General features: G+C 34.0%; 1 long non-coding RNA gene across 2 annotated transcripts in view; it reads left to right on the top strand.

Moving 5' to 3' along the window:
• Nucleotides 1-15,392, top strand: part of LOC131651740 (uncharacterized) — a 38,987-nt gene extending 23,595 nt beyond the window's left edge. For both annotated transcript variants that reach the window (XR_009298486.1, XR_009298485.1), the window contains exon 8: nt 15,186-15,392. This is a non-coding gene — a long non-coding RNA (uncharacterized LOC131651740). The remainder of the gene's footprint in view (nt 1-15,185) is intronic.
• Nucleotides 15,393-15,710: the final 318 nt, after the last annotated feature.

Here is a 15,710-nt window from a genome sequence, read left to right as displayed (position 1 = left end):
GTTCGAAACATGCCAAGAATTGCACCTAAATGGACAAGCACAAAAGCTAGCAAGAAGGTCCATGAAACTGATTCCAAATTCATTTCAAAAACTCTTCAGATTTCACTTTACAAACCCTAATGCTTGGGTATATAATGAGGCATTCAGCATAGCAAGAAAGGGGGACAGATCCAAAGAAAACTCTAACAAAAAAACTATGCAAGAAACCTGAAACTCTTCCTCCAAATTTCTATACAAACTGCACAGCTTCATTTCTCCATTGCAACTTATCTTCATTGTAAAAAAACTCATCCATTGCTCAGCCTGCATCTTCATACAGCGAAACACAAACCTAAGCCAAACTTCATCAAACTTCCATAAACCTTCAGATTTCATTCATTCACTTCATACACAAAAACCTCCATTCATAATCCTCAGAACCTCGGCTTCACCCACCTTCACCAAGACAACATCATCATCCTCACGCAACATTCATCACGTCATCAAAACCTCATCACAACTCCACTTCACAACTTGCAGAAACGGAACACTGATGTTCACTTAACAACAACCGACAGATTCACGCGAAGGAGATGTTTTAGATCGAAGAAGAGGTAGAGTCAAAAGTCACAACAAAACTGCAGCACCTGAACAAACCTCTTTGTTTTTGAAACCGGCACCAGAGAAACTTCTTCGATAGGTACCGTTTATCGCTATTTCATTTCAACTGATGGTGTTGTTTTTGTATGATATTTAAAGTTTAGTCTGGTACTTTGAACGACTCTTTGTGTGTTGCTCTTGAGGATTCCAGTCAGAGAGGGATGATCCGAGAGAGTGAGGTTCGATTAAGAGAGAAAAACAGTGTGAGAACAGAGGAGCGATTAAGAGAGAAACCAGAGAATTTTTTTAGGGTTTTCTAATGAAACCCGATTTTGAATGGCATGGGTCTGACCCGGTCCGCCAAAAGGTTTTTATTTTATTTTTTTAGATTTATTTGGGCCTTACACCTATAGTCCAGGTTTTTGCACCCCATGTTTATATTTTAGCTTATGTTTTTTTTATGGTTTTGTTTAATTGTTTTAGTTTTATTTTAGTTATTGTTTAACTGTTGCTTTATTATTAATTATTTAAAAATACAAAAAAACATTGCTTTTGATTTTAGACTTACATTTTTATATTAAAAATACCAAAAATATCAGATTAATTTCAATCTAAAAATCAATAAACCTTGGTCCAACGCCAAGTCGTTACAAATAATTTCTCGATCCAACGTCGAGTCTTCATTACAAAAAATTCTTTAAACCATACCGAAAGATCGTGTGACAAGAAGTGTACACCTCTTGAATACCTCAATTCTTTTGGATTAACACCCTTTTTTTGAACTTTTCACTAATTAAATCAAAGTGATTAAGTGACAAGGGGTGCACACCTCTTGAATACCTTGATCTTTTGAATTCAAACACATTAAGCAAATCGAAAGATCGAGTGACAAGGGGTGCACACCTCTTGAATACCTTGATCTTTTGAACTAAAACACTTTAATCAAACCAAGAGATTAAGTGACAAGGGGTGAACACCTCTTGAATACCTTGATCTTTTGAATCAAAACATTTTAATCAAACCAAAAGGTTAAGTGACAAGGAGTGCACACCTCTTGAATACCTTAATCTTTTGAATCAAAACACCTTAATCAAATCAAAGTGATCAAGTGACAAGAAGTGCACACCTCTTGAATACCTTGATCCTTTGAATCAAAACACATTAATAAAATCAAAGTGATCAAGTGACAAGAAGTGCACACCTCTTGAATACCTTGATCTTTTGAATCCAAACACATTAATCAAATCAAAGTGATCCTGTGACAAGAAGTGCACACCTCTTGAATACCTTGATCCTTTGAATCAAAACACATTAATCAAACTGAAGGATCCTGTGACAAGAAGTGCACACCTCTTGAATACCTTGATCTTTTGAATTAAAACAAATTAATTAACTTGGACAACAAGTGATAATGGGGCTCGCTCCTGTTCAATACCTTGGGTAAAGACGCGCTAGGTGAACACCTATGCTCAATCCTTTGCTAAATGTCCCTTTAAAACACAACTTCAATTTCATTCAACCTTTTTGCCTTATGGCTTTTAAAACTCTTTTCATAAATGAGACACTTATCCAATTTTCAATACGAACATACTTCCACATGCGAAGTTCGAACATCTTCCACTCGAATGCGATGATGGCCAAAATCATGTCTTATCTTGATTTAGTCATCCATTCTTGTAGTGATATCATATCCATGTGCGCGTAGTATTTCCATTTGAAAGCGATCGAGTACCTCTCGCTAAAATCAACCAACAAAACTTTTCGTGGTTCTTCGTCCGAACTACGATTGCTCTGACTTTCCCATTGCACTAGGGAATACGTAGGCACAAGATACAAACGTCTTGGCGAGCATAATAATAAAAAAATCTTTTCTTTTTCTTCACAATAATAAAAAAAAACTTAAAACATTTCTTTTATCTTTTATCAATTAATAAGCTAAAGAACACAAACATTACACTAACACTCAAACACGAAATTAACTAAATGGGTCCCATCGAGTACGATGGAGGTGAGGGGTGCTAACACCTTCCCCTTGCTTAACCGACTCCCGAACCCTAATTTGGTTACGAACGACCGTCTTATCCGATTTCTTTTTATTCGTGGGTTTTATCGATATTTTCCCTTTCCTTCTTGGAATAAATAAAGCTCGGTGGCGACTCTGTTGTACTTCGAGCGCGCGAAAACGCTCGAGTCACATTTTTACCGCTACAGAAAGTGGCGACTCTGCTGGGGATATACAATCCTAAGAGGGTCAACCCTAGTTTAGTTTGTTTTATGTTTGAGTGTTTGCTTTTGTTTGTTTATTCTTATGTTCTTTATGCTTATTCTTATATTCTTTATGTTTACTCTTTTGTTGTTTATGTTTCTTTACTCTTGCTTTATCGCTTTTTATTTATTTCTGTATATACTCAACTGTGGGTATGGGAATGATATTTGAGTGAAGCTCTCAACCCGAGCTTTGAAAAACAAGAGAAAAAACATAAGTTAGGAGGTGGTTGTGTAGTGCTAGTCCCCAAGGTGAACACCTTGAATGGCTAATACGAGAACCCCACTTGGAGGAGACTTAGTTATGAAATTTGTCATAAGATGGTTCGCCCATCGCATGGCAGAAATCTGATTTCGTCGTTAACTCCAAGGACCTTTAGAACCCGTTCCATCTGTAAAGGTTATGTTATATCCAAAAACTATAGAGATAACCTTGTGAGGGGATTCTTGGGTAAAAGAACCTAGAACTGTCTTATTATAAGAAGCTTTCCTCAGTAAGTTCTGTTATCCATTTACATTTATCATTTTAATTCAGTCTATGTATAACATCGTGTTGCATTCCCTATCATATGACATTGCATCATTCCTGCATGTAAAAAAAAAAATCATGCATCTGCATTCATACATTCAGATTGTCAAAAGACTCATTTCATCTGTCTTCACCCTCAAGTGGTCTATATACTGTCAAGTTGATTCCTCAACACATTGAACTGGAGGCATGAATCTGAAGACTATGGAAGAACTTCAACGAAGCCAAGATTTGCTAAGAGTGGAATTTATTCAGTTAAAGAGCCAGTATATCAGACAAGGCAACTCATCCTCGTCACTGATTAGTCACTAGGCCATGTTTTCTTACTGTTAGCAATTCCCTTGTTGGTATTGTGTGCTGCATTGAATGTTGTTTGTTTCAAAATGTTAATTTTAATGAAATGAGCATTGTATATTTGAATCAATCCATTTACATCCATTGTGTTTATCTTTATACTTTATCTTTCAAAAAAAACAAAAATATTTCCCTTGTTCACTTTCTTTATCAAACTTGTGTTTTATGCAAATATTGGAGGGAGGATGATGAAAACGAAATACCCAAGTTGTTGAATTGTGTGCTTTCAAATAAAACTTTGTTGATGATGTATAGGCATTGTTTTAATCCCCAAACACTGGAGAAATAAGGAAGTTAATCCCTAGTCAACCCCTTTGAGCCTTCGAAGTTGGAGTTTCTTTTTTAAACGAAAAAACCCTCAATTTTAACCTGGGGCAGGGTAGTTCTCAGTTTATTTGGTTGTGCATTCAATTTCAAGAAAATCATTAAGTACACCTTTTAATAAGGGTTCCAATCAAAAGTGACCAAGATGGTTATCATTAATCATTATCAAGGCAGTCACTATCTTTCCAATAACAAAAAATTCAATGAAGAGAGCCCGCTAAGTCAAAACCTACAAAGGAGACTTAGGCAAAGCTGGGGCATCCCGCTGACTGTAATCCTCAAAAAGAAATAGTTCAGGCAAAAGTTAGGGATATAAAGCAAAAAAAGAGAAGTCAATAAATTCACTGAACAACTATAAAACGTTGTGACTATCGAAAGGAAGAGGTGACTGCCATCTCAAAGATTCCCTTGGCCTTTAAACCATCATCATTATCATAGGTGCAATTCCAAAGCCTCTTGGAGCCTGAATGCATAATTTGAATTAACTGAGCGTAGGATTGGAGATCATCACGAAGAATGGGGTGGGTACAAATATACTTTGAGCCTATATCCTTTGTTTCAAAAACCGTGAACCAAGCCACGTTACAACCTTCAAAAGACCTAATTGAAGCAAGGTTTATTTTGAAAGCATACTAAAACAAGGTTGCGTTAACCTGACTCCTAAAGATCTTTGCAAATTGTTTGTTTTACCATACCTTTTGCTTTATCCATCACTTTGAACGTCTAGATCATTGTGTTTGGACTTTTGATTCTTTTTCTTTACACCAATAATATCATCCAATAAATGATTTTGATTTCAAAATATGTTTTGAACATCACATTAAAATTTCCATTTTTGAACGAACATTCTATTTGCAAGTAAGCACTCATCTTTCAAGGAAGTTCAAACAGTCAAGAGACTTGATCAGTGATCCTATCAAGGGCACGTTACTTCAAGGTCCTATTCTCCAAGAATTATACTGAGGCAAGTCTCCCCAACATTTATTTCAAGGACTGAAGCAACGATTAGGTAACAATCAGTGAATCAGGGGCAGTCTTCTTCAGCAATCCCCGAGCAGTTTAGCAGTCCTTCCCAAGAGGATCATCAGTGTGACATAACAGAGTTGGCAATGTTCTTGTGTTGAGGAATCAGAATTCCAATCTACCCTCACAAAAGAGTCTACCTCGGTTATCATAACCAATTGCATTGCATTCATCATTCATATATCATGCATTGAAAGAATCATATATCATGCATAGTCATGCGCATTTTCCCAAGTCTTGTTGTTTCCAAGATCTTACCTTATGGTTTAAATCCAACTTATTTGGCATTTATCAATTTTCTGTCTCGTTCATGTTTTATCTCGAATGTCCCTGACACTTTCTTCTCGAAGTCCAATCCTGTTTTATCTTGATCGTCTTTGATGTTGTCTTCATTCATGTTTTATCTTGAACGTCTCTGATATTTTCTTTTCAAAGTCCAACCATGTTTTACCTCGATTGTCTTTGTTGCTTTAATCATGTTTTATCTTGAATGTCTCTGATATTGTTTTTTTTTTTTTCAAAAAAAAAGGTCCAATCATGTTTTACCTTGATTGCCTTTGTTGCTTCAATCATGTTTTATCTTGCTATTCTTCAATCATGTTTTATCTTGATGTGCTTCAGTCATGTTTTATCTTGATGTTCTTCGGTCATGTTTTATCTTGAATGTCTTCGATCATGTTTTATCTTGATTCCCATCTAATACCCGAGTCAGTCATGTTTTATCTTGGTTGTCTTCGATCATGTTTTATCTTGATGCTCTTCAATCATGTTTTATCTTGATGCTCTTCAGTCATGTTTTATCTTGATGTTCTTCAGTCATGTTTTATCTTGATGTTCTCCAGTCATGTTTTATCTTGATGTTCTTCAGTCATGTTTTATTATGGTTGTCTTCGATCATGTTTTATCTTGATTTCCATATAATACTTGAGTCAGTCATGTTTTATCTTGGTTGTCTTCAGTCATGTTTTATCCTGATGTTCTTCAGTCATGTTTTATCTTGATGTTCTTCAGTCATGTTTTATCTTGATGTTCTTCAATCATGTTTTACCTTGATTGTCCTTCGAGGTTGTCTCATCCATGCTTTATCTTGAATGTCTTTAATATTTCCTTCTCAAAAGCCCGATCATGTTTTTATTTTGATTGATTGTCTTTGATGTTGCCCAATCAATGTTTTACCTTGATTGTCCTTTGATGTTCCTCATTCATGTTTTACCTTGATTGTCATTTAATACAGCCTCGTTCATGATTTATCTTGAACATCTTAGATATTCTCCTCCCGAAGCTCAATCATGCTTTACCCTGATTGCCTTTGTTGTTTATCCTCCTTTCCAGATTCATCTATGTTTTACTCATGAATGTATTTGGTGTGTTTGCTTGTTTCAAGTCTTATTCCCCACAGAATCTCTCATATCATATAAAAAAAGAGTTCATGCATTGCATTCCATTTGCATATGAAGGACAAAAATTGTGTACTTTGTATTTAAGTCTCTTCACAACTTCGATAGAAGAAACTTAAATAGGGGCATCTGTCGCACCCCAATTTTTGACCCACATATTTCATTCATTTGATATTATCGTATTCGTATTCCATTTGCATTATATCATCGCATCGTTGCATATTTTAGAAAAAAAATTGACTTTTTACTAAAGTCAACAAAAAAAATAGCTTTAGACAGTTTAAATTAATCTTAGTTTTAATATTATTTTATTTTTAGTTTAGATTTAATTTAGATTAATTTTTAGTCTTTAATATTTTTTTTATCTTTTAGTTTAAATTTATTTTAGATTAATTTTTATTTCATTTTTATTTATTTATTATTATTATTAACTTCTTTTTTGTTGTTATTATTATTATTATTATTATTATTATTATTATTATTCCATTATTCCTTTTGCAAGTCAAACAAACAAAAAAGACAAAAAATCCTGCTATCTCTGCTATCTCAAAGCTTGCCCAAAGGTTCAAAATCGCTGCTGACCATGCCAAACACCACAGTCCAAAACTCTGCACAAATCCCTGCTATCTCAAAACAAGCAAATATGTCCAAAAACACTCTGCAACCTGATGTTCGAAACATGCCAAGAATTGCACCTAAATGGACAAGCACAAAAGCTAGCAAGAAGGTCCATGAAACTGATTCCAAATTCATTTCAAAAACTCTTCAGATTTCACTTTACAAACCCTAATGCTTGGGTATATAATGAGGCATTCAGCATAGCAAGAAAGGGGGACAGATCCAAAGAAAACTCTAACAAAAAAACTATGCAAGAAACCTGAAACTCTTCCTCCAAATTTCTATACAAACTGCACAGCTTCATTTCTCCATTGCAACTTATCTTCATTGTAAAAAAACTCATCCATTGCTCAGCCTGCATCTTCATACAGCGAAACACAAACCTAAGCCAAACTTCATCAAACTTCCATAAACCTTCAGATTTCATTCATTCACTTCATACACAAAAACCTCCATTCATAATCCTCAGAACCTCGGCTTCACCCACCTTCACCAAGACAACATCATCATCCTCACGCAACATTCATCACGTCATCAAAACCTCATCACAACTCCACTTCACAACTTGCAGAAACGGAACACTGATGTTCACTTAACAACAACCGACAGATTCACGCGAAGGAGATGTTTTAGATCGAAGAAGAGGTAGAGTCAAAAGTCACAACAAAACTGCAGCACCTGAACAAACCTCTTTGTTTTTGAAACCGGCACCAGAGAAACTTCTTCGATAGGTACCGTTTATCGCTATTTCATTTCAACTGATGGTGTTGTTTTTGTATGATATTTAAAGTTTAGTCTGGTACTTTGAACGACTCTTTGTGTGTTGCTCTTGAGGATTCCAGTCAGAGAGGGATGATCCGAGAGAGTGAGGTTCGATTAAGAGAGAAAAACAGTGTGAGAACAGAGGAGCGATTAAGAGAGAAACCAGAGAATTTTTTTAGGGTTTTCTAATGAAACCCGATTTTGAATGGCATGGGTCTGACCCGGTCCGCCAAAAGGTTTTTATTTTATTTTTTTAGATTTATTTGGGCCTTACACCTATAGTCCAGGTTTTTGCACCCCATGTTTATATTTTAGCTTATGTTTTTTTTATGGTTTTGTTTAATTGTTTTAGTTTTATTTTAGTTATTGTTTAACTGTTGCTTTATTATTAATTATTTAAAAATACAAAAAAACATTGCTTTTGATTTTAGACTTACATTTTTATATTAAAAATACCAAAAATATCAGATTAATTTCAATCTAAAAATCAATAAACCTTGGTCCAACGCCAAGTCGTTACAAATAATTTCTCGATCCAACGTCGAGTCTTCATTACAAAAAATTCTTTAAACCATACCGAAAGATCGTGTGACAAGAAGTGTACACCTCTTGAATACCTCAATTCTTTTGGATTAACACCCTTTTTTTAAACTTTTCACTAATTAAATCAAAGTGATTAAGTGACAAGGGGTGCACACCTCTTGAATACCTTGATCTTTTGAATTCAAACACATTAAGCAAATCGAAAGATCGAGTGACAAGGGGTGCACACCTCTTGAATACCTTGATCTTTTGAACTAAAACACTTTAATCAAACCAAGAGATTAAGTGACAAGGGGTGAACACCTCTTGAATACCTTGATCTTTTGAATCAAAACATTTTAATCAAACCAAAAGGTTAAGTGACAAGGAGTGCACACCTCTTGAATACCTTAATCTTTTGAATCAAAACACCTTAATCAAATCAAAGTGATCAAGTGACAAGAAGTGCACACCTCTTGAATACCTTGATCCTTTGAATCAAAACACATTAATAAAATCAAAGTGATCAAGTGACAAGAAGTGCACACCTCTTGAATACCTTGATCTTTTGAATCCAAACACATTAATCAAATCAAAGTGATCCTGTGACAAGAAGTGCACACCTCTTGAATACCTTGATCCTTTGAATCAAAACACATTAATCAAACTGAAGGATCCTGTGACAAGAAGTGCACACCTCTTGAATACCTTGATCTTTTGAATTAAAACAAATTAATTAACTTGGACAACAAGTGATAATGGGGCTCGCTCCTGTTCAATACCTTGGGTAAAGACGCGCTAGGTGAACACCTATGCTCAATCCTTTGCTAAATGTCCCTTTAAAACACAACTTCAATTTCATTCAACCTTTTTGCCTTATGGCTTTTAAAACTCTTTTCATAAATGAGACACTTATCCAATTTTCAATACGAACATACTTCCACATGCGAAGTTCGAACATCTTCCACTCGAATGCGATGATGGCCAAAATCATGTCTTATCTTGATTTAGTCATCCATTCTTGTAGTGATATCATATCCATGTGCGCGTAGTATTTCCATTTGAAAGCGATCGAGTACCTCTCGCTAAAATCAACCAACAAAACTTTTCGTGGTTCTTCGTCCGAACTACGATTGCTCTGACTTTCCCATTGCACTAGGGAATACGTAGGCACAAGATACAAACGTCTTGGCGAGCATAATAATAAAAAAATCTTTTCTTTTTCTTCACAATAATTAAAAAAAAACTTAAAACATTTCTTTTATCTTTTATCAATTAATAAGCTAAAGAACACAAACATTACACTAACACTCAAACACGAAATTAACTAAATGGGTTCCATCGAGTACGATGGAGGTGAGGGGTGCTAACACCTTCCCCTTGCTTAACCGACTCCCGAACCCTAATTTGGTTACGAACGACCGTCTTATCCGATTTCTTTTTATTCGTGGATTTTATCGATATTTTCCCTTTCCTTCTTGGAATAAATAAAGCTCGGTGGCGACTCTGTTGTACTTCGAGCGCGCGAAAACGCTCGAGTCACATTTTTACCGCTACAGGTACCAACTGGTAATCAGGGAAGGTAAAGCAATGATGTTCAGGGTCAAAGAACTGGAACAGGACCCGTATCATGTCTTCTTCAAATTTTGAGGTAACCAAATGGAGTAGGTGACCATGCCTTTCGGTGAATTGAACATTCCTGGGGAATTCTGACACTAAGTCTTTTAGTTCAGATGGTACCGTTGAGATGTTGATTCGGATGTAATCTTTGGTGGCGGGAGCCATTACCTGCAAAAACAAAGGTAAACTCTTTGATCCTTGAAGTGTTTGGTGCAAAAATGATATGCTTATGATGCAAACATGTGGCACACAAAAACAAATCAAACAATAGCCTTAGGTTTAAAGGCTTGCATGGAGCTGATAGGTGATACCCTCCCCACTGAAGTTGAGTTGGTTAAAACCTGTCCTAGAATAGTATTCGGGTTCTATGATCCTTGGAAGTAACATCTCAATACGGCGCTCGAGCGGCCGATCAAAATATTCCTCGAGGATAACTAACTTCGATCAATTTCAAAGCTAACCACTTAATAGGCCACAAGTCAAGTTCAACTAAAAAGGTTCTAAGACAAATTAGTGTTTAATGACATTTCGGAAGCCTAATATACTCCTTGATCGTTTTCAAGGGACATCAGTATAAACCAAAGTATCGCACTAATGATGACTACCAGATCAACCGTATCGGTACATGCCGTACAGTTTCCTTGGTCTATTGTCATATACTTAAGGTATCTCGAGATTCGGGTTAGAATCTTTCACACAAGCAAAATACCCAAACAAACCTCTGAAAAATAGAGCAATCAAGTCAAACAATTGAAAACATCGAACTATTCTCTTAAGGTAACCCCTTTTGAAAACATTTTGTTTTTGAAAGTATCTCCCCAGCAGAGTCGCCAGTTCTGTGGACCTCCGTTTTTTATCTCGGGCCATACCTCTGTTCGGGAGAGATACGTGAACTGACTCTTTTTTATCGCTTAATGCTTTCGCATTTTTGAAAATTCACAGAGTCGCCACCGACCTTTTATTTTATCCAATTAAGGAAAGGTTTATAAAAGAAACAGAAAAAAGACCTTTAAGAAATTCTGGGTAAGGGGGTAGGTTATACAAAGGGAAGGTGTTAGCACCCTTTGTATCCATGGTTATCCATGGGCTCTTAAGTTTGCTTAGCTCACTTGTTTTTCGATCACTTTTCAATTGCTCTGAAATTGCTCATATGTGGTTTCAAATACTTTTGTAAATTGAATTTTGTAATGATCCGTGTGTGGATGTATACAAAATGCTTGTTTATCTTTCGAAAGATGTTTTGAAAAGAACGTTAACTTTGTAATAATCCGTGTTTGGATGTATACAAAGTATTGTCTTTTTTGAAAGTTTTGTTTTGAAAAACAACAGTGTATGAGAATTTTGTTTGTTTTGATTTGAGCAAGCAAACTAGGAGGTCTACCTTGAGTTGTAAGGTCTTTATCCTATTTCCTTTAAAAATCTATCCTTTCACCGGATATAAACGCAAGGTTCGATTTTGTACTCAAAATAGTAGAATTTTGACTTTGATTTTGAAAAGAATGAGAAGGGATTACCTTAAGAGGTGCAAGTTTGATTGTGTTTGAATTCAGATATTTTATCTTTGAAGTTAGTGATCTAACGGTTCAATTTTATCTTTGACATACACGCAGTTTATATTTGCTGGAAATTAAAATGCGGAAATGTAAAGTGCGGAAAGTAAATCTACGCTATTACATCGATTGTGCAGGAAATGTAAACTAGCCTATTTACATGAATTTGACATCCTATACACTTATCTAGGAATTTAAATTGCAAGAAAAATAAAAGGCATGTTTTTGGATTTTTTTATGATTGATTTTAATTATAATTAATGCATGATTAATTAAATTAAAATGAAGAAAAAAGATGAAAATAGATTTAAACCTAGAAATTAAGTTTAAAATATGTACAAAATATTTGTTAATTAATTTTAAAACAAAACTAATTTTTTTTGGATTTTTGAAATTGATTTGAAATTGATTAAGCTAATTAATACATAATTATACAAATAATTATACAAATAATTAAAACTTAAACAGAAAATTATTCAAAATATGCACAAAATTAGTTTATAATATATAAACAATATTTAACATTAAGAACAATTTTTTAATGATTTTTTGATTGGTTAGAATAATTAAGAAGCAAATATATAAATATATACTAATTAATTATGCAAAATATTGAAATTTTGAAAGAAAATAAAATATTTTTATTTCAGAAAATAATATATTATTTTAGAAGTCTAAAAATATTTTTTGTATATTTTTTGGATTTTTAAAACTATTTTTAATTAATTTTGTAAAGAAATTAAAATAAAATAGAAAATAAAAGGATACCTGATTAGGTGTGGTATGCATGAGGGAGTATGATGTTCATGCAAAACTTTATACACTTATTACGACTCTCATGGGACCAAACAAAGAGCTTATTCTTACTCTATGTTGCTTTAAGAGATGATTGGAAGTGATTGTTTTGTATTGATATTGATTGGAAATATGAAAATGAAAATTACATAGTTTGGAGATTTTTGTGAGAATTTTGAGGTTTCTATGCTATGCTTCCTTTTCTATTTCGTTCCCCCCTTGTTTGTGAAGTATGATAAGCTATTTATAAGCCATGGAGTGCTTAAAAACTAAGCTAAGAAGCCTTAATTGTCTTTGTTGAATTTTTGTCTTTCAAGCTTAAAATTTAAGCAACCTTTGCTTAATTCTTCCACACCTCTTGCCATAGACTTTCCTTGCACCTTCCTTGCTGCATAATTAAGTCAATTGTGGAGGCTTTAGCTTAAGATTAAAGCTATGTATTATTCTTCCATTTTTCCTTTTTAATTTAATCTTATATGTGATAAAATTAAACCAAAAATGAATAAAAATGGTGTGGGCTTTGTCTTGGTCGTGGGAGGCCCATAATAACATGGCAAAGATGTTTGAACCATGAAAACTTGGCCCCATTTGGAAAAAATACATTTTTGAGCAATGTTGATTTCATGCATTTTCCCAAAATTTAGCCAACTTCAACAAGGTGTAGATCCCTCAATTTTTGTCATATGAAGGAGATCTTGCACTTTTTGGAAACCTCAAAGAGTCCTCTAACCAATGCCTTTGGTCTCATGTCAAAATTATTTTTGAAGCTCCTTGTGTGTCCTTTTGAAAAAAGTGTCTTTTTGTTGACTTTGAAAATGACCTGTAATGTCTTTGATCATATTTTTCAAATGGTGAATCCAATGACCATGGGATCAATTGCATTTGAAAGATAATTGAATTTCCTTCAAAATAAGCTTTGGTTTGAATTTTTTGGATGAAGGATGAGAGAGTTATGATCAGTCAAAGTTGAGTTGACTTTTCAGGCAAAAACCCTAATTTTGAATCTTAGGGTTTTGTTGATTTTTGATCTTTCCTTGATGAATTATGATCATCCAATGATCAAATGATGAATCCTTTGACAAAATATGGACTTTGACAAAATATTTCATTTTTGACTGTCTGTTGACTTTTTTGGTCAAACGGGTCGTCTGTTGACTGTTTGAGCTGCTGACGGTGCGTCTGAGTGAATTGAAGTTTGAAAATTTGTATGATGGTACTTTGAGATATATGGATGTGTATGAAATCCATTTGATCTCTCAAAAACTTGTTTCTCCTGTAAAAACAAGAAAACCCTAGTCAGGGACTGTTTATGTAGGAGACAGTTAAGCGTACCTGATTTTTGTGCAGTGTTGAGTCTCTGCTAATCGCGTGATATTCAGAAGACTTCTAGAACAAAAATCTTGGAATTTGGAATTGTAAAAGATTGATTTGATTGATGGTACAAAACACTGAGAATTGTACTGCCAGCAGTTTGGCTGTCAACTGACTGTTCAGGTATTGACGTAGCAGTTAGAGTGAAAAATCAACAGTCAAAGTTAATTTTCTTTTTTGTTGTTTTTTGTTTTATGTTTTATGTGAAAAATGAAAGTTTATTTTCATGACTTGTTAGAAAAACACAGACATAATAAATAACTAATATTTACTGTATGCGGGCAAAATTACCGATAATAACCCTGAAAATCATTTAATGCACAGAAATAGGAATATTTGACTGGCAGAAAACACACAAAATATTATCTTAGTAATTAAGCAATATTATGACAAATAGTACAACATTTAATACTGACAGTACAAATATTACATACTATATTGAACAGTACGACGAATAAACGGTACATTTAAGAAATAAGAAATACTGCAAATTTTAAGAATGACGATTAATGACCCATGCTATGAACAATAACATGTAGATGATTGGGAGTGCAACCATTGCAGGTCCACACTCTTTAGGACTATGCAGGCAGAAGAAAGTCATGATCACCGTAGCAATGGTGATGACTGTAAGAGACAGTGTCTCTATCCACTTTGCCATTCTTGTCAGGGAAGAAGAAAGGATGGATTATGAAGTGGAAATTTGAGAGATGAATTAGAATTTGATGTGAGATTTTATGGAAGAAAATGGGAGGTATTTATAGAATGGAAAGAAGGATAGAGACGTTGGGGAATGATGTGATTCCGTACAAAAGGAAAATTTGAGTGGAAATAAGATTTGAAAGAAAGTGGAGATAGTGTTGGGAAAAAGAGAGATTTGATTTTTGAAAAAGAGATTTGAAAAGATTTTTGAAAATAATGGAATATAGTACAAAAATTAGTGGGAAACAAAAGATAATAATAATCTACTTGTTACCAGTACAGTCTGAGTTTCCTGATTCTGCGCCTGCAAAAAGATTTAACTCTGTACCAATTGTGTCAGTACTATTTATCTGTAAATAAATAAATAGCATGTGTGAAGTAATAAACAGTATTTGGCGTTTGCGTAAGAATAAATTCAACTGCAGGCCAAATTACTGTATAAGGAAAATTCTAAAAACTAAGTGTTTTATATGTTAGGATATTTGTTGAAATAATCCATAATTATATGAGACTCTTAATTTTTCAGATTGGAGTTTTCTTGAAAAATAATGCGGGCAAATTTTGGGGTATAACAGTTGCCCCTATTCAATCTTCTTAAACCTGAAGAGATTGTCTGAAATCTGAAGGTAGAAGATGATTGAATATTTAGATGCCCTGAAAATTTGCACTTACCTTGATCAGAAGAGATGTTGGAAGTTGCATTTGAATGTCGTCTGCGATTGGTTGTTGGCAGATTGAAAAATAATGCGGGCAAATTTTGGGGTATAACAGCAGGTCATGGATTTCTAGCAATTAGTTATCCTTCCTATAATTGTAATATGAGTGGAGCTGATCATTGTTAAGTCTCTTCATACATTTAGAAATCAAAATTCTAACAAGGAACATTTCATAATTGTTATGAAATTATGACAGTAGTTATTATGAATGTAATTATACAATGTGTCTTATATACTTTATTTTACAACTTCATTTTTTGTTTTCTGTTTATGACTACACAATGATATATATATATATATATATATATATATATATATATATATATATATATATATATATATATATATATATATATTAAATGACATATTTATGTAATGATACAAATAAACCGTGGCTAGATAAATGGTTTAGAAAGCATAACATATAACAACGGTTTTAAATAGGTGGTCATAACCAAACCGTGGCTATATCTTGAACTAATACTGTGTCGTAAACGTTAAAATGAAACCGTGGCTTTACCATATAGCCACAGTTTTGAAGTCATGGCAAATACAAACCGCGGCCTTAATCAAGCTACCTAAA

The sequence above is a fragment of the Vicia villosa genome, linkage group LG2 (assembly GCF_029867415.1).
Source record: "Vicia villosa cultivar HV-30 ecotype Madison, WI linkage group LG2, Vvil1.0, whole genome shotgun sequence".
Classification (NCBI taxonomy): domain Eukaryota; kingdom Viridiplantae; phylum Streptophyta; class Magnoliopsida; order Fabales; family Fabaceae; genus Vicia; species Vicia villosa.
The sequence above is the reverse complement of the archived record's forward strand: the minus strand, read 5'-3'. Positions and strand labels throughout refer to the sequence as shown.